This window comes from Camelus bactrianus, chromosome 11, assembly GCF_048773025.1.
Source record: "Camelus bactrianus isolate YW-2024 breed Bactrian camel chromosome 11, ASM4877302v1, whole genome shotgun sequence".
Lineage (NCBI taxonomy): Eukaryota > Metazoa > Chordata > Mammalia > Artiodactyla > Camelidae > Camelus > Camelus bactrianus.
Window position 1 is genome coordinate 49,599,285 of NC_133549.1, and position 15,052 is coordinate 49,614,336.

Here is a 15,052-nt window from a genome sequence, read left to right on the forward strand (position 1 = left end):
GGCTGCATCCCTCTGGGATGACAACTGCCTGGATGGAATGGAGCTTTGATGTCACACCCTGGCACATTTCACAGCCGCCCTGTGGGAAGATCTCCGCATTGGGGGGCCTCCCAAAATCCTCATAGAGCTTAGAGCTGGGAAAAGTCTCTTTGTCCTGTCATTCACTGTGAGACAGAGAGCTTCATGGATCTCAACTCCTTTCACTCTTTGCCTAAGCTGCCAGGAACTTCTTCGCCCAGTTGTATATTTAGGTGTCACAGGTTTTCTGGTCAGAACTTCCTCTACCTTCTTGCTGTCTCCCTCTGTCCCTCATTTGCTTTCTTGTCCTGTATTTAATGTTTTGGATCTTTTGCTTCCAGATTTTTTTTTTTGGCAAATGTTATTGAACGGTAGCAGACAGAAATGTGTAAAAATCACAAGTGTACAGTTTAATGATTGTTCTCAAAGTGAGCAGAACTGGGTGGGCAGTGCCCAGGTCCAGAATCTGAGCGTTACCAGCACCCAGAAGCCCCTCAGGCTCCTTCCAGTCACTGACCCACCAGGGTAACCAGGTCCTGACCCGGTTTTGCCCTTTACATAAATGGAGTCGTGCAGTGTGTCCTCTGGCTCTGGCTTCTGCTCACAATTATGATTTTCTTTTAATTTTAAAAAATTTTGGTAAAATAGATCTGACATAAAATGTACCATTTTAACCGCTTATTTAAAAGTGTACAGTTCAGTGGCATTATGTATGTTTGTCATGTGTAATCACCACCATCCTCCATCTCCAGAACTCTTCTTATCTTGTAAAACTGAACCTGTGTCCGTCAAACAGTAACTCTCCATCCCACTGTCCTCCAGGCCCTGGCAACCACCATACCACTTTCTGTCTCTATGAATTTGATTATTCTAAGTATCTCACGTAAGTGGAATCATACAGTGTTTGTCTTTTAGTGACTGGCTTATTTCACTTGGCATACTGTTCCTCAGGGTTCGTCGATGCTCTAGCATGTGTTGGAATTCCCTCCCTTTTTTATGGCTGCATGATATCCCATTGTATGTATGTATCCCATTTTGTTTATCCATCTATCCATCAGTGGACACTTGGGTTGCTTCCAGCATTTGCACATTGTGAATAATGCTCCTGTGAACACGGGTGTACATACATCTGCTCCAGTCTCAGCTTTCAGTTCTTTTGAAGGATGTGCCCAGGAGTGGGATTGTGGGGTCACATGATATTCCTGTTTTAAATTTTCTGAGGTGCCTCCATGCTGTTTTCCACAGCGGCTGCCCCATTTTATGTTGCCATCCGCAGTGCACCAGTGTTTCAGTTTTTCCCCATCCTCACCAGCCCTTGTTTTCTATTTTCTGGATAGTAGCTGTCCTGCTGGGAATCAGGTGGTATCTCCTTGTGGTTTTGGTTTGCATTTCCTGATGAGTCGTGATGTTGAGTTGTGATTGTGTTTTCACACTGTCCGTCGTCTGTCCTGTTGCACAAGCTGTGCCCCATCGGTTCCCATCGCTGCCCGGTGGGTGCTGCCCGGTGTGAGCAGTGGTGTGACCATCCACTCATTCCACTGCACATGGGCCTTGGTGGGGCGGTTTCCCATCTGGGCAGGTGGCAAGTAGTGCCGCTGAGAACCTTCTAGGGTGCATCTCTCAGTGGACACTGCTGGGTTTTTTAATGTAAGCCATTTCTATTTGGAGGTTAGTGTGCATAAATAAACCAATCAGTAAAGCACGTGACGCATACTCCCTGAGGACCCTTTGAAGGTTCCACAGGCCAGGCTGCTGCCGGCTGTGCCCTCCAGCCCCATCCCAGCCGCCTCGTGCATCTCCTCCCTCTTTCTAATTTGCTCCCTTGGAAGGGAGCCACCCTTGGCTCTGGCAGAGCCCCCTGCTGTCCATTGTCCCCGGCGCCCTCCCCCATTGCTGAGCCAGATTGCTGAGGGTGGGACCAGGGAGCTTTGTGCCCAGGGATCTTCGGGCAGCGCCTGGAGGACTCCGTCCACCACGAGTGCAAGTATGGCCCACGCCTGGCACCCCTGCTTGTGGAACAGTGCGTGGACTTCATCTGGGAGCATGGGCTCACTGAGGAGGGCCTCTTCCGCATGCCCGGCCAGACCCTCCTGGTGAGGGACCTGCAAGATTCCTTCCACTGCAGGGAGAAGCCCCTGTTCGACAGGTGAGCTCCTGGGATGGGGGCACAGGTGGGGCCGCCTGCCCATTCCCCACAGCTATGACCCAAACTGATCAAAATCTTGTTCTTATTTGGTGAGAGTGGGAGGGGGACAGGGGGACCATAAACAAGATAGGTTTTTAAAAAACTATATGTTAGAAGGTCAGATAGAGGAGGCGGGCAAAGGGGAGCATGGGGGAGAGGGTGGGGAGGCACTGCCGGGAGGGGGATCAGTGCTGTGGGCAGAAGCCGGCAGCTGAGGGGGGCTGGGGCTGTGTGGGCAGGTGGGGGAAAGAGTCGGGGCAAAGGGCCGGGGAGGGGAGGCGAGAGGCCTTTTGGCAGGAGTGATGCTCTGATTTTATTCCCAGTGAGATGCGAAGCTGCTGGAGGGCCGTGAGGACTTTGATCACTTTGATGAGCCTGACCAGGCTCGAGAGCAGACAAAGACCAGTTAGGAGGCCCCGGCCACGCAGGCCAGAACTGCAGGTGGTGTGGACCTGAGGGGCAACAGTCGAGGTGGGAGAAGCAGCCAGATTCTGAACATGTTTGGAAGAGACTTTCCAGTTTTGATTGGATGTGGGGAGGGAGAGGAAGAACTGACTTGAGGGACATTTTTGTTTTGGCTGAGCAACTGGAGGAAGGTGGTCACTGGGCGGGGAGACTAGGGCAATGGGAAGGTGACTTGGGGGAGGACGGTCGGGAGCTTGGCAGTGGGCCTTTTGGGTTGGAGATGCTTATTAAGTTTCTGAGTGGAACTGAGGGAGATGAAGATCGAGAGCTGTCGGCACGGAGCTGGTGCTTTTGGGTCTGGAGGCTGGACATGGTCACTCAAGGAGCGGCGTGGAGGGGAGGCCCAGGCTGTGCCTGAGAGCAGCTGGGGTGGGGAGGACCTGGCGAAGGAGGGGCCTGGACTGGAGGAGGAGCAGTGGGGGGAGTCTTTTCTCTCACACCATGCCCAGTGCTCAGGTGGGGTGGGGACGAAGGGAGGCTTTCTCCCTTCTCCGTGCTTCGTGTTCGGTGGTCGAGGGTGGAGGCCTGGGCCTCATCCTGGTTGCCGCGGGGAGTCGATACTTGCTTCACACACCCCATGTACCAGGTGGTGTGCGGTACACATGTGGTCTCCTTGGGCCACTGTAGCTACACTGCTTAGGGGAAGGTTGTCCCCTGCATTTTTAGGAGAGACACCAGGGCTCAGTGTGGTCTGTGTCCCACGCACAGTCACATGTCTCAGTCAGCCCGGTTCCCAGAGAAGCAGGGCAGGGGTGAGGGCGAGAGAGCCTGTGTGCAGGAAACAGGGCAGATGAAAGGAGAGGCCCAGTCAGGCTGAGGGGACTGTGTGCTGGGCCTGGAGCCCGAGGCTGCTCCTGAGTTCTCTACTAAATGTGCCTGTGGACGGATGGCTGCAGGGGGTGGCACCCTGGTGGGAAATGTGTAGGTTCAGTCTCTGATCTGCGGGGTGGATGTGCAGGGACAAGGGAGACAGACACAGGGAGACCGTCACATGGTTGGCACCCTCACCAGCTGGTACTGGACACTAGGGTGGTGGCTACCCGGCACAGGTGTCCCTCACTCCAGCCTGACACTCTCTGTGCTCCTTGTCGGGCAGCCCCAGGCTAAGGTGCCCAGATGATGTGGAGCTTGGAAAAGTGGGTCTTAGGGGAGCATCCCTGTGTTCCCAGCTTCCTCTCCCCAAGATGAACCCCCACCCTCCCCACGGCCCTGACAGCTTCCCGACCAAAATAGGAGAGTCTCTCTGCAGAGACCAGAGTGAGTCAGGACAGAGGAACAGCTGAGGAGCATGAGAAAGGAGAAGAGGCACAGGGTGGCTGATGACATCTGCAAAGTGACAGCCGGTGTCCCCAGACAGGCTCAGGAGGTGGGGGCTGTGATGGTCAGGAGTGGGTTCAGAGCCCTCCCAGCTGCTTCAGCCACACAGCTGAAGTCCCTGACTGTGCTTGGCCACAGCTGGTCCAGTCCTCCCGACCCCTGTACCCGAGACCCCAATTTGGAGGGCCCGAGTGTCCCAGAGGTCCTGCACTCTGTCTCCTAGGACACAGTGTCCCAGCCTCTCCAGCTAACCCCGCTGGAATCCGAGATGGAGCCCGGAGCTCCCCGGCACAAGGCTCGGGCCAGTGGGGATGGCCAGGTGGGTCCAGGGTGGGCAGAGCCTCAGCACTGTTTCTGGAGTCTGTTTAGAGCTCTAATTGGTCCCTTCCAAGTGCCTTCAATGACATTGCTTTCACAGAGACAGCAGAGGTTTGCAAGGTCTGGACAGTAAGTAGTACCCCGGGTGCTCTTTTTAGTAACACTCCCAGAGCACTGCCCAAGCCTGATGCGGGTTCAGCTCCTGGATGTGGGGCTCAGGTCCCTGAGCTGCCTGTGAGATGCTGCTCTAGAGGCCTGCCTGCACTGGCTGCTTGCCAGGCCTGCCCAGGGCCCACTGCTCCCTGCACTGGCCTCCCGGGGCGTCTCGCCCTCCCGCGCAGGGGGCAGGGCGGCCCTGGGTCCGGGAGCCGCACCCCGGTGGCCGCACGGCTCCTGCTGCTGATGCGCACGTCGGTGTTGGTGACGGCGGTCCCGTGGTTCAGGCCGACGTCAACATGCAGCTCCCTGCAGCAGAGGAAGGGCAGGCAGTGACCACGAGGCCGGACAGACGCGCTTCTTCCACTTGGCTCGCATTGTAGTTCATAGTCTCCTCACTGTAATGACTTTGAACACCAGGCATTCGGGGCCACCACAGAGCAGACAGCAAGGGTAAGGAGAGCTCATCCCAAAGTACTATGAGGTTGACCTCTGCATTGAAGGCTGCCCAGGCAGTGAGGACCCCCACATGGATCAGATGTCCTCCTGGCCATGAGCTAAGTGATTAGGGATGGCAGTACGGTGACACCATCCCGATTGCTCTGTATTTAGAGTATGTGAGTTTAGCTCCAAAAGGCTGCCTGGAGCAAAGGCACCACCCTGGGGGCACATCATCTCCTGCATCCTGCCCTCCTCTGCAGAGCCTGGGCCACAGTGCATCCCCAGAGGACCATCAGCCAGGGCAGGTGCGGAGGATTCCCTGAGCGCTCCTGGAGACAGACAAGTACTGCCTCAGGAGAGGTGGCGTCCCACATTCTTTACACTTCATGGTGGCAAAACCTGCCCATGGGGCCTCCAGGCTGGGCACTTACTCATCTGGCTTCTCTGCCTTTACTCCTGGGCATATTATGGTGGCATCTTCCACAGAGATAGGTTTTTTTATCTAAGACAACCACACAAGAAGAATATCAATGGACTTGTCCATCCATCCATCCCTCCCCTTCTGCCTGCCCTTGGCAAGCCGAGCTCACACTTTGGCAGAAGCAGCTTCTCTTCTCTGCCCTGTTCTGACACCTCCCGTGCACCAGGCACTGTGCAGGGCTCGGGGGTTTAGTGGGGACAAGACAGGCAGACACCTTGCTCTCCAGGGCCTGACATTGGAGGGACTGGGGAGGGAGACAGACAATAAAGTAACAAACAATGAACAAACAAATGCTAAAATGAAGTGCTATGACATCAATACACAAGGGAAGGGACAGCCGTTTAAGAACAGGTGACCTGTCCTGTCTTTTAGAGACAATTTTTCTTTAAAAGAAAGTGAAATATTTATACAGGAAGTGATGTAATGTCTGAGATTTGCTTCAAAATAATCAATGGTGAGGGATCAGTAAAACCAAACTGGCCGGGGTTGACCATCACTGAAGGTAGGTGAAGGCAGCTTCAAGTGCCATATACAACTTTTGTACTTTTGTATATTATTTAAAATTCCCAGCAAGCTCAGCTGTCTCTGAGGCAGTGGTCCTGGAGCTGAGGCCAGCTGATGGGACGGCCAGGTAAAGTCCCAGAGGAGAGGGTTCCAGGCTGTGTGACCAAGACCTGAGGTATAACCAGCTGAGCCGGTTGAGGGGAAAGAGGTGAGAGGCGAGGGGCAGTGCCTCGGGAGCCCTGGGAAGGGGTTGGGGCTTTGCTCTAAGTACAGTGAGTCTGTGGAGGGGCTGGCAGGTCTGGGTGCATTTGGACACAGAGGCAGCAAGAACAGCGGGGAGGACTGGATGAGGAGGTAGGGGCCAAGGGGGATCCAGGACAACGTTCAGGGAGTAACCTGAGCGCCTGGGGGTGGGGGTGTCATTTACTGACACAGGGGAGCCTGAGGAGGGGGTGGGGCTTCTGTGTGCGTGTGTACTGTTATTTGGGGGAGCTGGGAGGTGGCACTCACGGGGCTCTGGCAGCTGTGGAACCATCTCTGTCCTGAGCCCTAACTCGCTGCGTCCCTGCTGTAAGGAGAGAAGGGCAGGCCCAGCTGCTCTGCCTGGTTGCTTTCCTGCCAGTGCCCTCCCCACCCTGCTCCAGCTTCCCCAGGTCCCAGACTCCTCTGAAAGTTAGGACCCATGGTTCCTGAGGGCCACACCACTTCTGACATTGGTGATTCGGGAGGACAATTCTTTCCCTGGCCTTTTTCATGATCCATGCTTCCCTGGGTCCTAGGAGCTAGGCCACCAATTCCCAGAGGCTGGAACCACGGCTCCGCACCTGCCACCCGGGGTGGACAGATGCGGGTCTGCACGTTTCCCTCTGTAGGACGAAAGGCCAGTTCTCTCTTGCATCTGCACCCACTGGGCTGTGATCAGAGGGTGGGGAGGAGGCTCTGCAGGAGGGACCATACTCAGAGACTACCCTAGGAGAATCTCCCCAAGAGTGAAAGTAGTCTTAAACGTCGTTCTTTAAAAAATTTTTCAAAAATAGACTTGTCTGTTCAGAAATACTCTAATTTTTATGAGTCTAATTGTCACTACCTGGACACTTAAATTTTAAAAACACACAGATTATAATCAAACTAAAGATTCTCCACTTAAAGCCCTAATCTGTTAGTGGTTTCATAGACTCATTTTAACTTTAGGGTTTTTTTGGCGGCAGGGGGTGGAGAAATAGTTTGTCTCATGAAGAAACGTCTGTGTGATGCTCAATACTTTCTTTAATTAACTCCACTGCAATTTTTGGTCTGTCCTTCAAGGAGAATGAGGTTTACTAAAGTGTATTTGACACAGTACAGGCACTTATCTGTGGGTTTAGGATTTGGGGTAATATTTTATTCTTTACTCTTTTGTATTTTCCTGCTTTCCTGATTTTCGTATCTTTTTAATTTTTATTTTTTATTGAAGTGTAATTGATTTACAATGTTTGGTGCACAGCAAAGCGATTCAGTTATACATATATACATACATATATATTTAATGATTCTTTTCTATTGAAAATAAATCTTTGGCTTTTGGGGGGATAATTAGGTTTCTTTCCTTCTTTCTTTCTTCCTTCTTTCCTTCTTCCTTCCTTCCTTCCTTCCTTCCTTCCTTCCTTCCTCTCTCTCTCTCTCTCTGTCTAATGGAGGTACTGAAGATTGAACCCAGGACCTTGTGCATGCTAAGCACACACTCTACCACTGAGCTGTACCTGCCCCCTGTGTATCATTTTTATAATGAACAATCTCTAATAATTTAAAAAATTGGACACTCTGAGCCACACTTGAAAAGCACTAACTCTGAAATATCCTATTAACTGTGTATGCCACAACTCTTACATTTCTGTGAATAAACCAAAAAGAGAGAAATACAGCTGAGAATCTTACCATGAATCTCTTAGGAGCTTCAACCTATTTGGGGACCAGATTCTTTTCATTAGAAAAACTAAAAATAATCTTATTTCACTTAAACCACATCTAGCATGTAGTGAAATCTAAAACCATCTATAAGAATTCAGAAAATTATTTATGAAAATGAGTGTATAAAGTTAAAATTTAGTATCAAGATCCAAAGTTCCTGAGTTATTCTTAATAATTCAACCTACATAAGCACCAAAAATAGTCATCTTATACAAATTCTGAAGAAAAATTTGGGGCAAATATTCCTCTTCATTAAAAAATTTATATTATATAACAATAAACCTACAGATACACCTCATTTTTTTTCAACCCGTATTTGCCCTCTAAATACAGTTGCTATAAAAGCTACTGGAAAACTTTTATTAGTTTCCAAAACTGCTAATCACTGACATTTACTAATTACTGGGATTCAGCAACCTTAAATATATCTTTAAATGCTGTGTAGTTTGTTATACCTTCAACCAGGAGTTAGCAATTTTTTTTTTATCATCATTTCTGTAGTTAGGAAGCCAATGCAATTTAGTGAAAAGCATTTCCCACTAAAATGGTAGCAATTTTTCTGGTTATTTTCACTATTTTACTCTCTCTTCATCCCAAAGTGTATAGCATATTGAACCTAAAACATACCCTCTTTACTTCTTCACTCAAAATAAATTACTTTAATTACATTTAGTTCATGGAAATTGTGTGAGTGTGTTTGTAAAACTCATCATCGAAGGCATTATTCTATGTACTATGCTTCTGAAAATGAAATTTATAAACACACACCCACATTTGAGTTCAGGAAGTATGTTATTACATTATACCACGCAGTGAGTAAATTCCGCAAATTCTGTATCAATGTTAAATTTTAACAATTGTGTATAGATGATAGCTTAGTATATCTCAATAGTGACACTGGTTAGGGTCATTTTTCTATTTCTGGTTTATTAAATGATAAGCTGTTTGTAACTATATGCAAAAATATTTTAAAGTAATCCCTAATAATTACAAATTAACCTCAAAGGATTGAGGCAAAAAGCTAGGAAGATGCCACCATCTGTTTCAGCTATTTACAAGGATTTACATTTCACTTTTATATTCAATTATACATTTTTTTCCTCCACAAATGGTAGCTTCTTTGCTTATATTAAAACTAGCAGTATGTTATGTTTATAGAGATCTTACCTGAATGCTTATCCTCTAGGTGTGTTGCTAAATCTGACATCTTCACAAAGGAGGGTGTGCTTCTTTGGAACTTTGCTTTAAATGTAATTGCCCTTATATCATCATCAAACAGGCACTCACAGGATGGCCATGCTGTTGTATGCAACTCTAGGTTTTCTAGGATGCAATTGCGCTGAACAAAAAGATATTTAAATTCCCAAATGCAATCTTAAACAAACAAGCAAAACCAAAAAGTTACTAAAAGGGAAATAATCTTGGCTCATAATCACATTAAATAGATTGACCTGATTAAATCAATGAAATACAACTTTTATCACATTAAGGAATTTGGGTATAAAGAGGCAAAATGTGAATGTTGTATTGAGGCAATAAGGAGATAATATTAATCAAAATTTTTCCAAAGATTACCTGGCCTCCTTAATAGTCAAAATTTATCATAACCAACTGCTTTTCAGAGCAGCAAGTTCTTATTTTGATATCTACAGGAAAGTTTTTTTAAAATAAGAACATAGAAATAAACACATCTGCCGTATGCAGTATTTCCCACTGATTTTTCAACACCTTGGTTTCCTTATTTAGCTAATTTTTTCAGAACAACAAAAAAGCATTTAGATTCAGTTGCTCCTATTCCTACTATTCTCTCAGTAATAATTCTAAGTCTTAACACCACAGTAGCACAGCCTTTCTTGCCAACTAATCATATTATATGTTAATAAATTCAACTTTAAAAGTACGTTAAAATAAAAAGAGGCGTCTTAGCACTAAGTTTTCTAATAACAGCTATCTTTTTAGTATCCCACTTACTTCAGCCTATAAACCTAATTCACACACCCCACCCACTTTCTCAGTTTCTTTCACTGGACAGATTTTTTTGTGGAGAATCTTTAAATAAGTCAGTAAATCCATATAGACAGAGCATCATTAGATAGTACTAAAGCATATTTATTTCAGGTTGTTGCTTAAAACCAATCGCTATTTTTAAAATAGTTTTTTTGGTCTTATTACAAAATACATGCTTAGAAATCACAGATAAGCTAAGCAAATAAATAAATGGCAGCCTTAATCAGCACCCCAAAATAGACACAGTTAATGTTTTAGTGGCCATCCAGTTATTCTCAATTTGTTTGACTTTTACTTAATATGTCAAATACATGTTTACATGTCACTAAGTATTATTCTACATTATTTTAAAATATTGTGTAATATGCCATTGCACAGATACATCAAAATCTTAAAAATTACTATATCAATGGTCTATTTTGGGGCATGTTGGTTGTTTCTTGTTTTTCACTATTATAAACAGTACTGGGATAAAATATTTTTAACTGCATCTTTATGCATAGCCATGATAAATTCCTATTAAGTATAATTATTAAGCCAAAGGTATTCCAAATTCTAAGGCTTTTCATATGCATTGTTAACTGCCCTCAAGAAAGGTTTCCCCCTGAAACTAATATATTGTAAGTCAATTATATTTCAATGAGAAAAAAAGAAAAGATTTGCCAATTTACATCTCCAATACGTTACAAGAGAGGCTATTTTCCTATATCTTCTCTATCAATTTCTTAGGAGTAAAATCATCCATCATTATTATTTTATTTGTCTCTGTTCAGTTACTAGCAAAAGCAACTTTTTAAATATATTTGTTGGCCACTTTAATTTCTCATTTATGGACTTGGCTGTTCATGTCTATTGCCCATTTATCCTTACAATTATTTGTCTTCTGCTTTTGCATTATTTTCTGACAAAATGCAACTATTTTCTGTCTTTTCACTTGTGTTTTAATTTTGTATACAGTGACTTTTATATATGGTAGTTTTTGCTGCTGCATTTTATTTGACTTACAAATCTCTGGAGACCAAGTGAGTTTCCTTATATTTTCTTCTAGTACTCATTGTTCCTTTTTTTTTTTTTAGTATCTGAATTTCTAATGCATCTGGAATTTCTTTTGGTCCAAATATAAAGCATAAATTTAATTCTTAATTTTTCTCAAGTTGTTAGATATTCCAAATATTGTCTATTCTTTTTTTAAAGGAAACTTTTGCTTTAATTTTTAATTATAAAACTAAATGTACTTTTTGTAAAATACTTAGACTGTAAGGAAAGTAATAAGTGAAATAAGATTGGCCATGGTTTTTTTGTTGTTGTTCCTTTTTATTTTTTTGTGGTCATGTTTTAATAAGATGGATAATGGGTACTTCAGTTCATTATATTATTCTGTCTATATGTTTGAAGTTTTTCATACTAGAAGGTTTAAAAAATAAATGCAGATTCTATACATTAAAATTCAAACTAAAGACATAAAGAAAAAATTAAAACCACATAATATTACTATATAGAGACAGTCACTGCTTGCATTTTAGTATCTGTATTTTCAGATTTTTTTAATGTGTATTTACATACTTACACATTCACTTTTACTAAAATGGCATCTTATTATAAAAGAAGTTTTATAATCTACTTTTTAAAATTAAACATAAATATTATATCACACACACCTCTCCAGAACATATACATCTTTGGTAGTGAATATCTCTGTGTGTCCATGAGACCACAAATGACCCTCTTCACTGTTCCCTCACCCTCTGAAATAAGCTCAGGTATTCCAGTTTGTACTTTGTGACCATGCCCTCCAGGCCTCAGTTGATTGAATCAAATTCAGTCTGGGCAAGCAGATTCTCTTTGTTGGGAATTTGGAAATGGAACTGGTCTCTTGAAAGGAAAAGTAAAATAGGAGCTACAGAGTAACAATCTACTTTCCATAAGATTGAGAACCAGAGAAAGTCTATACCGAGTGAATAAAAGCAGATACATGCAGAAGCTGCCTTGGACCTAAAAAGCTTTTCAGCACCTAGTTCCCAGTCCCCATGAAACCCATGAGCACTCTTGCCCTATGTACTCTGAGATACTCCCATATGCTTCCAATATAACCCGTAAATTGTTTAAGTTAACCACAGTAGAGTTCTAGTTTTAACTATGAACCCTCAGTGCCCAAGTTTAAATATAATTTCTTAATACATCCAATGGTTTGCAAAACCTTCACGTGCATGTCCTTTCAACTCAGATTTTTTTTTTTCTTATTATCTGAAACAAGCAAAGTTATCTCCTCCTCAGGCTTGAGTCTCTTACTCCTTAAACATAGTGGGAATTTTGAACAGTTGCCTGAACTGTTTTCTTCTTCATTGATTCGCAAAAAAGATATCTGCTAGTGCAGGCAGTGCTAAGTGATGGGGATACAATGGTGAACAAACTAGTCAGGGTGCTTTTTAATCACAGAATTTACAATCTACCAAGAAATTTAGTTAATTATCAAGCAAGCAAATAAACTAGATAATCCTGATTGTGTTAAGGGGCAGAAAAGGAATACAGGGTGATCTGATAGGGAGTGATAAGCATACACATGCGGGAGGGCTCTCCGAGGGCATGAAATTGGAGCTGGGAGGTGAAGGAGCCATCTGTGTGGAGAGCTGGAGGAAAAAGCACCCTAGGCAGGGGAAACATGTAAACTGATGACCCGGAGGCAGGAAGAAAGACTGGTACATTCAAGTAACAGAAAGGAGTTGTATGCAGGTTAGGCTATTAAGTCTGAGGGAGACTGACCAGTACTGAGACAATTTGTGATACATTTCTACATTTCAGTCATGAATTACAGGTGTGAATGGATTTCAAACTGCATGCAGACATAACTGTGATTCTGCATGAAGTGTAATCACAAAGGTCAGGGTCATCTGTATTACTCTGTGCTTAATTAGTTATGCCCTAAGAGTACTCTATTGTAATCTGTTATACTTTTTAAATACTGGACTTTATTTAATGAGTTCAGGAGAATACATTGTAATGGCATTTAGTTTTGAATAGCTTATTTTATGTGTACCCTATTATTCCCAAGAAGCGTAATTTATGTCCCTAGTCTACCCTCATTAGGACCTAAGTTGTGACCAATGCTCGCTACATATGAGGCATACCAAATTCTTACTAGCGATGCATATTTAAAAAAAATGTGAATTTGGTATTGATATTCTATTATTCTTATCCAAAACATCAACTGTGGTATCTCCAGTATTCAGTAATGACTCCTTGATGATCATTTCTGATTATATCACCTTGGTGTGAGTTTGTCATCCTTGGGAACTAGTAAAACCAGTGCCCAGTATAAAGGTTAATACAGAGAATGCCTCAAGAAATACTAAATGAATAGACAGAATGCTAACAATTTCTAAAAGTAGAATCACTTACTTAAATGATCCTTCCAAATTGGTATTTTCCCATTTAAATTTTTTAAATTATTATTATTTTTATTTGTTTAGGAGGGAGATAATTAGGTTTATTTATTTATTTATCTTTTTAATGGAGGTACTGGGGGTTGAACTCTGGACCTCATGCATGCTAAGCGCACCCTCTACCATGGAGCTATACCCTCCCCCCGTATTTTCCCATTTTAGAGAAAGTCATATGATTTTTATTCTTCATTTTGTTACTGTGGTGTATTACATTGATTGATTTGTGGTTGTTGAGCCATCCTTGCATCTCTGGGTAAATTTCAGTTGATTTTGGTATATGATTTTTTTATGTATTAAAAAAATTTTTTTGCTAATATTTAATTAAGAAATTTTGCATTTATGTTCATTGGTGATATTAGCTTGATTTTTTCTGTGCCCCCACCCCCTTTTTTGTAGTATCTTTGCCTGGTTTTGGTGTCAGGGTAAAGCTGACATTGTGGAATGAATTTGGAATCTTTCTTTCCTCTTCAATTTTCTGTAATAGTTTGAGAAGAATAGGTATTAACTCATCTTTAATGTTTGGTACAATTCACTTGTGAAGCTATCTGGTCTTGAATTTTTGTTTCTTGGGATTCTTTAAACTGTTCATTTGATTTCATTATTAGTTATTGGTCTATTCAGATTTTCTATTTCTACCTAATTCAGTTTTGCAAGATTGTATGTTTCTAGAAATTTATTCTTTTCTTCTAGGTTTTCCAATTTGTTGGTATGTACTTAATCTCTTATGATCATTTGTATTCCTGTGGTATCAGTTGTAACTTCTCCTCTTTAACTTCTTAATTATTTGGGCAAATTCTCTTTTTTTGATGATGAGCCTGGTTAAAGGTTTGTCAATTTTGTTGATCTTTTTATAGAACCAGCTCTTAGTTTCATCGATCTTTTCTATTGTCATTTTAGTCTCTATTTCATTTATTTTCATTCTGTTTTATATTCTTCCTTATTCTAACTTTGGGTCTTATTTGTTTTTGTTCTAGTTCCTTTAGCTATAAGGTTAGATTGTTTGAGATTTTTGTGTCTTGAGGTAACCTGTATCACTAGAAACATCCCTCTTAATACTACTTCTGCTGCACCTCATAGATTTTGGAATGTTGTGTTTCTATTTTTGTTTGTTTCAAAGTATTTTTTGATTTCCTTTGATTTCTTCTTTGACTCATTATTTAGTAACATACTGTACAGTCTTCACATGTTTGTGTTTTTTCAGTTTTTTTTCCTTGTATTTGATTTCTAGTTTCATTCTTTGTGGTGGAAAATAATGTTTGATATAATTTCAACCTTCTTAAATTTACTGAGACTTGTTTTGTAGCTTAATATGTGATTTATCCTGGAGAATACTTCATGCCCATTAGAACTGAATGTGTATTCTGTTATTTCATATGGAATATTCTGTATATATGTATTAAATTTATCTCATCTAATGTGTCATTTAAGGCCAGTGTTTCCTTATCAATTTTCTGTCTAGATGATCTACCCATTGTTGTAAGTGGGTATTAAATCCTCTACGATATTGTATCACTGTCAAGTTCTCTTTATATGACTGTTAATATTTGCTTCATATATTTAGGTGCTCCTATGTTGGGTCCATAAATATTTACAAGTGTTATATTCTCTTGTTGGATTGATTCCTTGATCATTATGTAATATCCTTATTTGTCTCTTATTATAGCTTTTGTTTTAAAGTCTATTTTGTCTGATATAAATATTGATACCCCAACTTTCTTTTTGTTTTGTTTTAAAGTCTATTTTGTCTGATATAAACATTGATACCCCAACGTT

General features: G+C 42.6%; 1 long non-coding RNA gene across 2 annotated transcripts in view; it reads right to left on the reverse strand.

Moving 5' to 3' along the window:
* Positions 1 to 403: 403 nt before the first annotated feature.
* LOC123613128 (uncharacterized) overlaps positions 404 to 15,052 on the reverse strand; it is a 44,058-nt gene continuing 29,409 nt past the window's right edge. Inside the window, exons 3-4 of one of the 2 annotated variants that reach the window (XR_006720474.2) lie at positions 9,000 to 9,171; positions 404 to 4,768 (exon numbers count right to left, since the gene is read on the reverse strand). This is a non-coding gene — a long non-coding RNA (uncharacterized LOC123613128). Of the gene's footprint in view, positions 9,172 to 15,052 lie in introns of both variants that reach the window. The other variant, XR_012510217.1, reaches the window with a different exon arrangement.